This window comes from Anas acuta, chromosome 1 (genome assembly GCF_963932015.1).
Source record: "Anas acuta chromosome 1, bAnaAcu1.1, whole genome shotgun sequence".
Taxonomy (NCBI): Eukaryota; Metazoa; Chordata; class Aves; order Anseriformes; family Anatidae; genus Anas; species Anas acuta.
This window is the reverse complement of record NC_088979.1, coordinates 120413820-120429287: the sequence shown is the minus strand read 5'-3', so window position 1 is coordinate 120429287 and position 15468 is coordinate 120413820.

The following is a 15468-nucleotide window of genomic DNA, read 5'->3' as shown; positions in this document are numbered from 1 at the left end:
CAGCATCCCGCAGCGCCGCCCTAAGAGGGGAGAGAGGGGAGGAGGGGGGAAAAGGGGGAGCCCTGCAGCGGGTCGGGGGGCTACGGGACTCCCCCGGTCGCCCTGCGGTCGCGGGGAGGGTGCTGAGGGTCTTGGTGTCCCTTATGGGGTCGCCCCCCCACACACCCCTGTTGTAGGGGATGGGGATGGGGATGGGGATGGGGGTGGCACGGGGAGGGGCAGCGGGTGGAGACAGCCGGGGTGGGGTGGGGTGGGGTGGGGAGGGGTGGTCGGGGTTGGCCCCCGTTTCCTAGGTTCCCGCTGTGGGGTGTGCTGAGCAGGGAGAGAGGTTTTGGGGTTTTGAGCTCCTCACCAGGGAGGTGCACTTGGAGAAGGGTAAGGGGGCTCTGAGTCCTTCCTCAGCTGCACTCCTGGAGCAGATGCTGTTGAAAATACCCTGGGAAGGCAGGCATGGGGCGAGGCATTGCACTCCAAAGACCATTTACGAGGTGAACCCAACCTGGCCTCTCCCTTGCCCAAAGGGACACCACGGACCCATGGCTGTGCCCATCAGCACTGTGCCCCCTCACATCTCCCTCGGCCAGAGCAGGGTGCACACAACGGCCCTCCTGCCCACCCGGCTGTCCCAGGCCACCCTCACCGTGGGGACACGAGGCACAAACCCCTCATGGCCAGCCAAGAAGGATGGTGACCCCTGGGAGACCCCCCCGAGTACAAAGGCAGGAGGAAGAGATTAGATCTGAGAGTGCTGGCAGCTCTGGGAGTTTTGGGGAGATGTGCAGAGCATTTTTCTCGGTGGAGAAGCCAGAGGAGATTTACTGGAGGGGGTAGTGGGGTATCCAGCGTGCCATAACCTCCCTCATCCTGAAAGCACTGCCTGTGGCAGCATCCCCAGCTGCATGGCAGCAGGGACATCCTACTTCCACTGCCACCACGGCTGTGTCAGTGCCAAATCCACATGTCTCTTGAATATCTCCAGGGATGGGGACTCCACCACTTCTCTGGGCAGCTTGTTTCAATGCTTGACCAAGATCCTTGAAGCTCCTACTACCCATGGATTTGGCTGTAGGACAGCAGGCACCTTGAGCAGGTGGGTGTGCAACCGAGGGCACCTGCCTGTTGGGAGCTTGCCCCTTCACCACACTCAGAGCAGGGGAGAAGCAAGCACAGGGTTAGTGGCTGCTGTGATGAGCCTCAAAACCAGGCAGGCACTAAGCTGACACCTTCCCCTTGAGCTGAGGGAAGACAAGTGGAAGATGCACATCTGAGGGATACGCTGGGACCCCGATGGTCTCACCTACCAAGCCCCTGGTCAGCCTTCAGCCTGATCCTGCTGTCACAGAGCTGCCTTCACCCAGCCGTCCCTCCCTCCCTCTCCAGGACAGAAATCCCATGCACACAAAACCCCTTTTCTTCCCAGCCTTTCGGGTTTGGTGAAGAAGCGAGGGCAGGAGGTGAGGAGGGGTCAGCGCGTGCCTCCCCGGGCCCAAGGCCGCTGCAGTGCCTCTCCCCCTGCTGGAAATCAGCCTCCGAAGGTGTGTGACAGGAACAAGCAGTCCTTGATCTGAAGCCTGCCATCCTTTGAAGAGCCCGTGCTCCAGCAAAGCAGCCAGCAATTGCTGCCTTGAAGAAAGCTGAAAAGCTGCTCTGCAAGCTCTGCAGTTTCATCCCTCTCCCCCTTGAAGCACCAGAGCTGTACACTAATCAAGCTATTTCTGCTACAAGCCGGGGAGGAAAGAAAGGGAGATTGTTAGTGTTATTGCTATTTTTAAATACTTTGCAGGCTCTTGAATAGGATGATGATGGGGGCCGTGTAAGGACCCAGACAGAGACAGATTGATGTGTGCTGAACGCATCTGTTATTCTCCAGTCGGGAGGCGGCTCCGTCGGTGGCACGGCTCCGAAGGTGCAGCAAGGAGCTGCACCGAGGATGGCTCCCGGCTGCCAGCAAGGCTTTGGCTCTGCTCTGCCAGGGCTCTCCGCCTCCTTCTGTACCGTCGTGAGGTGCCGTGACTGCGGAGGGGCTCCGGGCTTGCCAAAAACCCCTGGGAATTGATGTGCAGTGTGAATCTTTGTAAGGGTCGCTGTGTGCGTGCCTGAGACTTCATGCACCTTCGTCTGTATTTGCGTATGCCTTGCACCCTAGGGATGAGGTCTATCCCCGAAAAATTAGCCTGAGTGACTGCCTTTCCCTCGACAGGTCCTAGAAAACCAACCTGCTCCAAAAGCCAAAGCAAAGAAATGCAGCGGAGGAGGCACTCTCAAGCTTTGGCCTCACCCCAGCAGCGAGGAATATTCCCACGAGGCAGGGGGAGAGCAGGGAGGTGAGGATGAACATAATGCTGATGGAGGATTTTAAAAAAAATGCAAGCTCAGGTGACAACAGATTGAATTCCCTAGCCCTTGGAGCAGGTGAGAAAGCTGAAGATACATGGTCAACACCTTAAGGCAGCCCCTCTGTTCTCCCCAAACTCTTCAGTGTTGGGTGGGAGCTCCATGTGCCGCTGGGGGATGATGCTCCAGCACCCCACCCCTCTGGAAAAGTTTTGCAGAAGGAAAATATGTATTTAGCTTTCAATCGATTTATATGCCATCCTCTAATACCGAGCAGAGAGTTATATGCTGACGGCTGATTTCTATAGGGTAGCTCTGGAAAAAAAAAAAAAGAAAGCCACTCTCTATTAAAATGTCAGCTTTAAGAATAGTTTTTATGCCATTCTGCCAGTCTCATCTCTGTTAAATTCGATAAGGCTCTTCCATAAAGGTAAGTAACTGCTTTTATAAAAAAAATAAAATACTTCTGAAGCGAGCTATCTGTTGAAAGCACGGGTGTTGCAGCTTTTGAAGGTGCTGCCGTAGGGAGCCCATCTCTCCGCGGAGGGGGAGCCAGGGCAGGCCCTGCCCCTCGACACGCATGGGAGCGGGGCAGATCCGTGTGTGCCATCGTTTGATTAACTCGAATGTTCATCTCAAGTCCAGAAGGACGCGGAGGGCCCTGCTTTCCCCAACTGCCGTGCTGACAGCGATGTCAAGCCCTCCTTTTTCCAGCGGCGGATCATGACACGTCCTTTGTCTGTCCCCGTGGGGAGGCGGAGGGAGGCCGGGGGTGGAGAACAGAGGCCAGTTGTCACCCAGCTCCTCGGCTACATGAGAAAGTGGCTTCTGTTTCCGAGCTCCTCTCCGCTCCGCGTCTTTCATCGACATCAAATTAAACAAGACTTTCTTTTGTGCGACGGGAATGAATGGTCCGCGTCAGGGTCAAATAGCACTGCCTGCAAAGGCTGGGACCTGCCTCGCACAGTATTGGCTTGTCCTGCAGGCACACAATCGCCATCGTTGGACGTGCCCCGGAGGCAGGCTCCCTTCCTGGCACTGGACACATGGGGGCAGAGTCCAAGCACCCAGGCAAGGAAGGAGGCACACGCCGGGGTGAGATACCCGTATGACATTCAGTGGTGGAGCAGGACTCGTCTTGGCTTGGACCCTGCTCTCAGGTTGGGGCTGGGGTGTGAGCTGGGCATGCCTGCAGTCTGCTGGAGCTGCATGCTGCAGATTATGGGCCAACGCTGTTCTTCTCTGGTATGCATTCAGATCTTCATTCACCAAGTCTTGGTGATGATGTGGGTCCCCCCAAGTACATCATCTACCAGTGCCAGCCTTCCCATGCTGGGTAGCGGAGTTTGGACAGAGCCTTTTCTCATGGGAGGTCTGAATCCATTAATGAATAAGCAGAATTCATAAATGAATGTTATTTGCTTGTCTGCAATGAAATTTGCAGCATGGTTTGTCTGAGGCCATGACCTCTCCCTCAACACGTGCAGCCTCCACCAGTACAATGGAGTCATGCTTAGGAGGTAGCTTGGATATTTCTGCTTCAATGCATTTAATACTCCACTTCTGGAGATCTCCTGAGCACAGTTCAGGCCAAGCTGATTACAGCTGTGCTGAGTGACATTGAAAAATATCAAATAATAATAAATAAAAAAGAGCTGGGTGCCAAGAAATGCTATTCCCGTGTCAGTCAGCAGTGAGGAAGTGCATGCCATGGGCAAACCCAGGGCTTGAACAGGACAGCAGCCCGAAAATTAAAGGTTCTGCAGAAGTCTGAAGGAGTCTTGGTGATTGCTGTATTGTGTTACACTAGCAAATAGAAGGGTCACTGCACTGGGCTTTCTGTTAAAGGCATCTTAACCTTTAAGCTGTCAGTTTTGAGTGCTTATAATACAGGGCCAGGTAGGTCATTTTTGCAATGTGAAACTCTCTTTCCAGCCTTAAACAGAGTATTGAGCACAGGCGTGCCTAAATGATGTGCTGTGGCAATGCCATGAAGGGGCTCGGAAAGCTTTCAGACCCCCGTGCGATGATCTCCATGCATTGTCCTCATGCTGATGAACTGCCCCTAAGATTAAGAAGCAACCCTACCCGACCTGAAACGGGAGGACAGACCCCCTGAGCAAAGCACTGGGATGAGCTCATGAGCACGGATATGGAATTCCCTTCCTCTCCATCCTCCTCCATCTGATGACCTCATCCCAGCTCCGGAGAGGCCACTCTGTGTGGGCGACTCAAACGGCAATTCAGTCCTCGGGCTCGTTTGGCTCTCAGCACCTCACCCACACAAATCCTGCCAATAGTCATTATTGTGATGCCTCCAGAGCTGCTTCCAGTGAGAAAAATCGGGAGAAAAATGACGGGTGGGTGTAACCTGATGTGCCTGCACCACACGCACCTCATATCCCCTCCTTATTTCAGTCTCATCCCTTACGAAAGGCTTCCTTGCTATTCCTGCACTTTCTCAGGATCAGACCAGGGACATGAGGTAAGTGTGAATGCACCAAGGCTCCACGCATGTGCACACACGTGTGTGTCTGCCCAGGGATGAGTGTGCACACCTATAACACACACCAGTGCTGCTCAGCAAGGAAAGCTGGTGTTAACTCCTCAAATGAGCCATGGTTCATCCTTCACCTGACCTGTCTTCGCAGATATTATGTTGTCAGGCAGGACTAATCTTGTCAAGAGGACCTCTGTAAATGACATTGACCTAAGGAGAGCTAATAATAAGAGAAAGAGTACACATTCCCCTTTGTAGCCTTTAACACTCGAATATACTGGGAAGTTGACTGGTATGGCAACGAATAGCTGTTATTGCTCCAGCTACGTTGTTTTCACTCCTTCACGTGCATAATCTATACTGGAATAAGAGTAATTACTCCAAAGTGAAGAGGATGCTTTTATTCTGGAACAGCATTTCCCCGAGGGTGAATTATACTAAGAGCAGAAAATGAACTAATTTTTCCGGTCCCACCAAACTTTGGGATGCAAAAAAATTGTTTTCTTATCTGCACCAGAATGAAAATCAGATTCTTTTGAGATTTTTTTTTTCAGGGAGAATAAATCAGAGAGGTCAGGAAGAACCCCCTAACAGCGTGGTGATTAGAGTGTCCATTTTGGGTGGAGGATCCACAATTTGAGGTCCCTTGACCACCTGACTCACGGATGGATATTCACCCAGAAATCCTGCTTGGAGTGAAATGTCCTGAAAGCACTGCACTGTTATAAATGCGTGTTCTGACTCTTATTGTCTTCTCTGAGTTGAAACACGCTTGTCCTTGAGAGAAGTTTCGTCTTTGATAAAATCGGTTGGTATTTTCCAATGAAATGCTGGTTTGTTAAAAAATTCATGACCAGCCTTAGTAGTATTAGCATAGATTTAATGGCATAATTATCTAACTACAGCTATGCTGGTCAGTTCCCTGAGGTACAAAAGCTCTAAGATTTTTTTTTTTTTCTTTTCTTTTTTTCATTCTGCCTGCATGTGAGCTCAATGTGATAATGTGAGCCAAGTAATCCTCTCCCCAAACGCCAGCACCTCATCCCTTCCCTGAAGATACCCTTGCTTCAGCAGCACTTAAAGGGTCCTGCCTGTGCCCCCTCCTGCCCTGCATCCCCTTGTTCTCCCTCCCCACGCATCCTGGCTAACACCCACCGCAATGTGGGACCCTCCCGAGGTTGCAGCAACACCTCTCCTTTCTGATAAGCAAAATGCAGCCGTTCCAGGGCCTTCTGCTGCTTGTTCTCTGCTTGCAGCGCTGCCAGCACCCAGGGCTGCTCTCGGGCTGGTGACCTTGAAGCAGCGAGCTCTCTCCTCTCGTCACCAGCCCGCCTGCCCGCCAGCTTGCCTTTGCTCCCTGCTGCCTCCCCCCGCTCCATGGGCAGGCTTTGAGCGTGTTGTAGCATCTGCTGCCCTCTCATTTGGAGCCTCACGGTGCGCACTGCTGCCCTCAGCTAACTGTCAGTATTTATCATGACATCCCATTAGCACGATCCCCACTAATGACTGTGAAGGATGCATCCGTTTCCATCCTCTGAAGGGCTTCCTCTGGCTGAAATCCAGCCGCGGGGTGAGGGTGGGGAGGGCAGCAGGGGGACAAGCCCTGGTGTTGACAGAGCAAAGCGTGCTCATTATTACCAAGTGCTCTTCTCTCTAATGACTTGGCAGCTGTCACCGGTGAGTGAGGGGCTCCTCCCTCCCAAATGGCCTCCAGTGGGGCAGGATTCACCTGCCCAGATACCCAGCATCCTTCTTCCCACTCCTTTCCTCATTAGCCCAAGCCTTGTTTGTGTCCCTTACATCTAGCTGAATGGGGCTTCACTGCAAAGGAACAGGGTGGCTTTGCCAATATGCATGCCTGGAGAGAGGGAGCGGGTCCATGGGAGATGCTTGTAGCTCCCACTGTACTCTGCCATTCAAGGCAGAGATGGGAAAGTCAGTTCTGGTATAACGAGACCCAAAAAGACATGTTACCAGACACAAGTGTTGGATTTGGGACCAAACCTTGGTCTCTTGGACCAAACCCTGGTAAGCGTTTTGGTTCAGGGGAAGGTAGAAGAGCATACAGCAGGCAGAAACCCAGAGCAATCAAAAGTGGCAGGACTGTTGCCTTCTGAGGACACTGGAACAAGTAAAAAGAAGGAAAGAGAGCAAACAACCTCATTATCTGAACAAATACCTTGTGCTCAAATCCCAAAGTGACTGAGGTAGGAGCTCTTCTGTCTCTGCCCACTGGAAACTCTTCCACGACGCAGTGCAACTTGACCAGGTAACTTTCCTGATACCAAGCTGGAAATATCTTTTCTTGCACCTACTCATGCCAGCTTGTCTCCCTGCCTCCTTAGCAGCCGTGCCCTTTAGCTATTGATGAATAACTGTGTTCCCTTTTGGTCATCTATTATCCCACAGATATAGATTTCACTTGTGTAATATTTGCTGTAAATTTGACCTTCTAGTCCTCTGACTGGTCTCATCATTTTTCTCTGATCTCCAGTTCCAGAAATTGCCAGAAGTGCTACGAGCAAACAGCTGATGTAAACTCTTGCCAGAGTCAGATTGTTCCCCATCTTCGTTAGGTGCCCAAAGCAACAAGGAACATTTTCAGCATATTTTTGTATTAAAACCTTCTGTTTAGTTGGTGCTTCCTCTCCCTAGGACCTATGCTGTTACCAGAAACATTTCACATATCTTCTGTTTGCTGAGTATGTGCTAATAATATTTTAGCCTTGACTTTTTTAAATGAATCCCATCTGGACATTTCTTGCTGAGGTTTCCAGTCTCTGTTGCTCTGTTCCTTGTTTGCTTTGGTCTTCGTTATTTCATCCCCAAGGATCCAAGAAATGGTTCTATACTATTCCTTTGATGTCTATCCTTGTCTCCACTTTCTGTATGCTCTCCTTTTGCATTTTAATTCATTGAGACATTCCTTGCTTATCCAAGTGGGCCTTATGCTGCAGTACCCGGTCTTCCTGCCCAAACAGACGGTTTGCTCCTAAGCTCTCAGCAATTTTGCTCTAACAATTAACCAGCTGTCCTGACAACCTTAACCCTTCCTGGCAGCTTCTCAGGTGATTCTGTGTAGAATGTGTTTTTAAAAAGGTGAAGTCTGTAGGCTGAAGCTGAAGGTCTTAACTCTGCCATTTACCTTCCGAGCCATTCTTTAGATCCTAAACCCAAATACTGCATATTTACTGTGGGCCAAACTGCTCTGTGGGCCCATTCACCACCACTTCCCCCTGTTTGTGATCAGGAAGAAGAGCTTTGACCTTGGGTTGTCTCATTCACTTCCTACTCTTGGCCAGGTGGTTTATGTTGGACCCCCAACACACCATCCCCACATTTCTTTCTCTGCGTACCTTGATTCAGAGACTCTTCCATGAGCACGTCTACCTCTTCATTGCAGCTCTCTGCAGTCAAGGAGCTCCTCCACACAGGGCTAAACTCCTCTCCCGTTTCTTCCCTGACTGTCTTTCCCAAACAACCTGTATTTGTCCATGACCATGGCTCCAGTTGTGAGTATCATCCCACCAAGTCTCTGTGATCCTTCTTTGCCCACTGCAGACTGAATGATGAAGAGGCAGCTGGAGGCAGGTCCATCCTGCCCCTCCACGAAACCTCCTTTTGGTCAAGAAACCTCTTGCACGCTGTGTTAGTTTTTGGCCATGTTTCCTTACCCTGTGATCATCGGTACTGCGGCACACCGCTTCCTCCCCTCCTGCCGTCTGAAAAGCTTTTATTGTCTGGTGCTACTGAGCAGAATGAAGTGTTTTCTGAGGCCTGATGGCAAGCAGAAAAAACAAAAACAAACCCTAAAATAAACAGAGAAACATGGATATTGAAATGTTCAGATCCAGGAGAAGGATAAAAGGAATAAACAGGCCTTACCAATAAAACATTTTACAACCATAACCTGATTTTCACTGCTGCCCTGTCAGACGGGTACTATTTATTATATGCTTTGACAGGGTGGTCTTGCTAAAAGCCAAATGATGTGTGATGTGAGTGAGATATTCATGGTGCATTGGAGACTGTCTTGTCCTGCTTGTCTGGCTGAGCTTTGTGTGAAACTGATACGCTCTGATTATCTGTGATAATATGACCTGATGGCCAGAGGGAGCTCTATTATGCAGCACTACAGCAAAAAAAGAGCTCTGCAAGGCTTGGTTAAATGTTTCTGAGGAGGCTGCAAAAATTTTGATGTAGAGGACTGCTTCCAGGCTTTCCTCCTCCAGCTGTTTGAATGTCCCATGGTCACCACTGGATGGATGAGTTAGAGAGGATGTGATGAATCAGGCCCAAAGGAGAAATGTAAGCAGGTGAATGGAGCTCAGGGGATTTTATCCCATGCTTTGTCCAGTGGGAGGTCACAGAGGATTCAGCAGGACCTTTTCCATTTGATGTGTTGTATGGCTGACAGCCTCCTGAACTTCAGTCCGAAGCTAAACCCCAAACACTTTCACCACAGCTTAGAGATAAGAAAGAGAAGCTTGTAGGGGACAATCTCAGAAGAAAAAAAAAAAAAAAGGAAGAAAAAAAAGAAGAAAAAAGCAGGCAAGACATGCTGGCTGATGAAATGAGGCTGGCAGTGAGGAAAAGCTTTGTTGTTACTACCTGCAACTGAAGATAAACTGTAGGCTGAGCGGAAAAGTGGGATGTGAAGATTATAGGATGGAGCAGTCAGAGGAGAATTTTTGGCATTGATTTACTATGACTGTGTCCTGAACGAAATCCCAGGAAGCTTGAAGCTGTACTTCATGATTAAAAAAAAAAAAAAAAAAAAAAAAAAGACTGTCCATTTTTTTCTTCTTGTAGGCAGAAGCAAAGGTTTTTTTGGGGGGGGAAGAGGGGAGGATGCGTCTGAAGGCATAGCTAGTGGGAACAGCACACATCCTTAACAAGTTTGGCAAAGTGTTTGCACCAGGCAAAGGCAGGGCAATGCAGGGCAATGAAGGGTGTCAAAAAGACTTGCTTCTCCCCACAAACAGTCTTCCAAACTTTGGGTGAAGAAAAGAAACAGCACAGCTGTTTGTGTCTGGAGCAAACACCACCACCATCTTTGTTGTCTGTTCATAGCATTCAGTTTTTCCTGAGAGTTAACTTCTGCTTTGAAGCACCACAATTACCCTATGCTTCACCTAGATTATCCAAAATCAGTTAAAAAAACAGTCAAATTGGGGCCAGCTGCTGGCCTTCTTCCTCTGTACCTCTTCTGCAAAACACACCCTGGCTGGCTCAAAGATCCAATACCTCGAGCATCTGATGGGCACTGCGAAAATCAAACCCAAGCACTCTCTAAAGTTGGAGCTGTAGGGAAGTGCTCAATCCCTAGCTCGAAAAGCAAGACAGTTTTAGGGACAGAAGGTTATTATCTGAGATCTATTTCTAAGTTTTTGCCTATTACCGTGTCCCTCTGACCAATTTGCTGAATAAAGCCAAAAAGAAGAGAAGTAAATTATACAGAATAATGTCGATGCACCCTTGATGCAATAAAAGAAGCCATGAGCCCAGGGCCAGTATCGATAAGCTCTGGTTTTAGGAGACCATTTATAGCACAAATGTATATGACCAAAATAGGACTGAGAGCAGTATTCAAGAGAAGGACGTGAAGAACAGCGTATTTTACATCAGGAGGAAAATGTGCCCTTGGGAGCCAGGGTACAGTGCTGTAGAGAGACTGCCTGGCAGTAGCACAGCTCTGCAGAGCCTTCAGGTCTCTGCTTGTTGCAGTGAGAGTCCAGCATCCTCTGGCTTGATTAAATGCACAGAAAGATAAGGATGCACATATAACAAGGTGCCCTGAGGTGAAAAAGAAAAAAAAAAAAAAAGGAAGCCAAGGGAAAAAACATTTAATAATGTGGAGGATGTAATCTAAGCATATGGGGAGGAGCATCCGTGTACGTGCACTGTGCAGTCAGGAGAACAATCCTGTCTGTCCGTGGTTGCAGTGTTTTTTGGCTTTCCCCAAAACTGCAGTGGTTTTTCTGGGAAATGGGTGGGTTAAGCGTGCTGGCAGGCAGCCTGATGAAGACAAGCTAATTGCCCAGCAGCTCCTGCGTGGCCAGGTGGGCGAACACAGGGCCAGCAGTGAACAAGAGGGAAGGAGGTGCTAGTTCTGGGGTGAGAAAACATTTGTGTAGCTTTCACGAGGAAATTAGAACAACTGGAAAGTTATTCCAATTTATGCTTGAGATAAGGCTGGTCACTATTCCTCAGGAGAAAATAAATCTGCTTTTATGAAGCCAGATCCAACGCTGGACTCTGCCAAACACTATGCACACATGCATGCCTAATTGTTCAGCCTCAGCAATTGTTTTTTAGATGCTAGAGGAGGTGTGACTTACCTGATGCATGCCCATACCTCTGGCTGTACCTCCTTCCCAAACCTGCCCCCAGGCTCCGGGTGGGGTTTCTCTGCTCAGCCAAGGTGTTGGTCCATGTGTTAGCAAAGAGGGGCCACAGAAAATCATTTTACTGACAGGACAGTGCTGGATGCTGGGGGTTAACTCCAAAACTTCCCCTTCCCTGCACTGATCTCCCCCTAAATGACCCAGGGAAGAACTGGCCATGGAGAAAATGTCGAGTATTGGGCTGGCAGCCTCGATGCAAATGGCCAAAGCAGCCAGGTCTGGATGACATTAATCCTTTCAATGAAAGATTGCCGCAATAAATCGGCTTAAGGGGCGGCGAGGTCTGATGTATGAAGACAGTTTAAAACAACTAAATATGTGTACTGTAGCTTGCCTGAACGATTCACACCTGCCAAGTGACACCCACACATTTCATTGTGCTTGTCAGTCTGCCTGAGACCAGAAGGAAAAAAAGAATTATTATTACTATTTTTTTTTTTTTTTTTTGTAATTGGTGTTTTTCCTCACTACTTCTCTCTCACTGCCCTTCTGGGGGGCAGGTCACCTCCCTTTTTCTGCTGCCCTGTGATATATCTGCTGATACATCATGCTGAGATATTGTGTGGTCCAGAATGGAGCTCAGGCAGGTGGAAGTGCCTGGATGAAGGGTGGAAGACACACAGTGAAGAGAGAAATGCTCAGCCAGGAGCAGATCTAGAAGAGGGAGGGTGCTCAGGAGGTGAGGTTTCAGGATCACCTGCAGGAAGGGAGAGGGAAAAAGCTGGGAACTCCTCTTCAACAGAGGCCAAACCACTTCAGCTTTATGCCTTTTGATTGAGAGAGTGAGCGACAGGGTTTTTTAATTCCCCCTGCCACTATATGTGGATGCAGGGAGGGGGGAGATGTCCCTCTGCACGTGTGAGTGTCTATATGTGGATGAGAGAGACAGAGGGAGAGAGAAAAAGCACATGGTCATCTTCTTCACTTGCTCTGAGGTACATGGGGAGGGATCTGACTCAGCATCTGGTGCTAGGCACTCCACCAAAGAAAGATATAACTCACCATGAATGCTGGAGGGCAGTGCAGTTGCGGGGAAATTTAACCAAAGCAATTCAAGGGCGTCACAAACGCCGTTCCCCTGGTTCTCAGACTGGCAGCAGGCTGTGCTCCATCTAAAACCGAGAGGTTTGGCTGCAAGACAAGAGGGGATGGTCCGGCAGGCTGGCTTAGCACTCCATCAGTTAAACAGAAACTCTGCATTCGATTCTTCCCCGGAGATTTCATGCATCTGATTTAGCATCCTAAACAAGGTATCAAATATTAATACAAAATATTACCTCTACCTCAGGGACTCGCAAGCCATTCTTGCTGTATACTCAAGACTTTTATTAAACAGGCTGGGCCTGCAGTTGTATTATTCTTCATACAGGAACAAACCACATTTTCTGTGTCAGGGCGCTGCTGTTGTAGAGCTACGAGAGAGGGAATAAGAGAGAAAACAGCACAGAGCAAAAGAGACAATGGAAGAGAAAGCGATGCAGGGAACCCAAACTGGAAAGTAGGAGGTGGAGAATGAAGGATCAGAGGAAGGAATGAAGGTGTGTGGTGATGGAGAGGGGGGAAGAGGCAAAAGTGCAGGAATAGATGTGGCAAGAGAGAGAGAAAGAGAAAAGCTTATTTGTGATTCATAACGCTAAAGCATATTTCTGCAGGGACTGAGGAGCTACGCTGGAAATGCAGGGGAAGCACATATGATTAATAATTAGCTGCAAAACAGAGTTTAGTTTTTTTCCCTTTGCCTTTTTCCATTCTTTTACCTGTTCCCTTTGCTAAACGTGTAGTTAAGAAGTTAACCTGTGTGACCTAGCCCCAGTACACGTCTTCATCCTCCAACAGGTAATGAGCTGCAGCATCCTCTTGTGAGTGGACATTAGTACATAGACTGTTACCGGTGCACATCCCCTTAAAATTAAGCAATTCTTATCCTCCTATAGTCTGTGCTATGCAGCTGGTCTGACTAAATGACTGAAAAAAACACGAACTGTTTCTGAATAGGCGTGGAAGTGTTATCGTGGATTGCAGTACTGTTTTGTCCTGGGAACTGGAAGATCTGCCTGAACTCTGGAGCTACTTTTGCTGGTCCTGCTTTATACATGCTGTTTCCCTGCTACACTACAGCATAACACAATATGACTGAGTAATACCCACAGGTTTGGGTTAAAGACAGTCTTCCAGATGAGAGGAGTGAGTTCAGCCCTCCTCACAATGCTATGCCACAGACGACTTCGTGTTCATATTTTGCTGATTTTTAGGATTTGCTCCCCAGACCTCTAATGTCAACAAAAAGGAAGACAGACCAAGCAGCAGCACGGTGTTAGTTTTGATTCTTCAAGCTCCCCATCTGCTTCCACAGCAGCCGTATGGACTAATGTAATCGCAGGTGGCAGGACCAGACCCTCTCTTTACTTCTTGGAGATCAGATTTTTACAGCATGGCTCATTTGACAGAGCAAACGCAAATGTAATTCCTGGGTCTGCAGAGTTGCTGGCTAAAAGGAATCACAGTTTGATCAAGCAGCCTGACCTTTTGTGCACTGCAGGTCTTTTACATTTTTATTCAGCTGCCACTGTAATGACAGGAGAGAACTTGTGTTTGATAAAAGCATCTTTTTTTTTGTTAATTTTTATTTTTTATTTTTTTATTTTTCAGATGAGTATTTAGTCTTGTTTTAAAGACAGCAGGGGATGGGCCATCCACATTTTATGTCTGTGACTCTTCCCTGGATAACCATCTTTCCTCTTGAAATTCATGCTTCATCTCCAGTATAAATTTGTCCAGCTTCAGCTTCCAGTCAGTGACTCCAACTCCTTTTTTCCCCCCCTCTAGATTAGAAAGCCCTTTAATAGCTAACATTTTCTCCCCATGAAGGTACTTGTACATTGCAGTCAAGCCACTTCTCAGTCTTCTTTTTGACAAGCTAAACAGACTAATCTCTGAGAGTCCCACAGGCAGCCCTTTGCAAATTTTTGTGTCTATTTCCTTCCCTCTTTGCTCTTCCCGCATCCTTTTAGGAGCGGACAACAGAACTGAACATACTATTCCAGACTTACGTCTCACTAGTGCTATTATACAAATAAAAAAATAACCTCTCTAAACCAGAGAAGTAAGAAGCATTTTTTTTCTTGTACATTCAAGGCTCTTACTAGCCCCCTTTTATCACACGACAGTACAAGATGATCATCTTCCTCTGCCTTACCCACTACATCCTATTCAGAGACAATGTGTTCTCAGGCACTTTTGGTAGAAAAGGCTTGCATGCTTTCCTCTTAGCTTCGCATTGAACCATGTAAAAATGCATTTTGTCTGCAAGCGCATGCTTGCTGTTGAATGCATTTCAGGATCTATGGCTGCCTTTTTTCGTTATATTTACCAGTCTGTCAAACCTTACGTCTCAATAAACATTACTGGCTGTGATTTTTTATTTACTTCCAGATCATTAGGCATCAGGCCCAGTTCTGGTGGTGGGTCTGGATGAGATGCAGCCCCCGTTTGAGAAGAAGTTCTTACTGACAACTCTTTTCAGAGGTCTTGCATCTGTTTATTCTTAACTCATTTATGATGTGCTTTATGGCTGCTGTAAGTCATCACGGGTCTATTTTTAATCAGAATATCATGCACTACTAAGTGAACAGAAATCTTTGTGGTTATCCTTATCAGCTAAACTTGTGAATCCAAGAAAATCATATCAGGTTTGACATGTTCTCTTGCAGTAAGAACACATTGATTGGCATTAATTATATTTCTGCTCATTACTTTGTCAGCAACTGACATCTGGTTATTTGACCTACCATTACTTGGAACGGGCTGCTTGCATCTCTTGCTACATTAACACAGCATTAGCGTTCTCCCAGGCTTCTGAGACTTTCCCTCCATGCCAAGATTTGTTTATTGTAGGCTGCTGCCTGTAATCGATAGGTAACACAGCACACTCTTTACAAATTGGGTACAAGTCAGTCAGATCTGGAAACATCAAAATATCTAACCCTAGCAGGTGATGTTTAATATCCTCAGACACTAATGGACTGGAAAGTACTCCATCCTCTTATGATTTTTTTACTTTTGTTTTTTAATACAGACCAGAAGAAGTACTTAAGCTAGTCTCCCTTCTTCCAGTAAATAATAAAAAAAATACCTCTATAAGTTATGAACCCATGCAACTGATAGAAATTATTTTGTTCCTAACGCACTGGAAATTCTCCTTATTGTCCTTCAATCTGCCAGTCACTT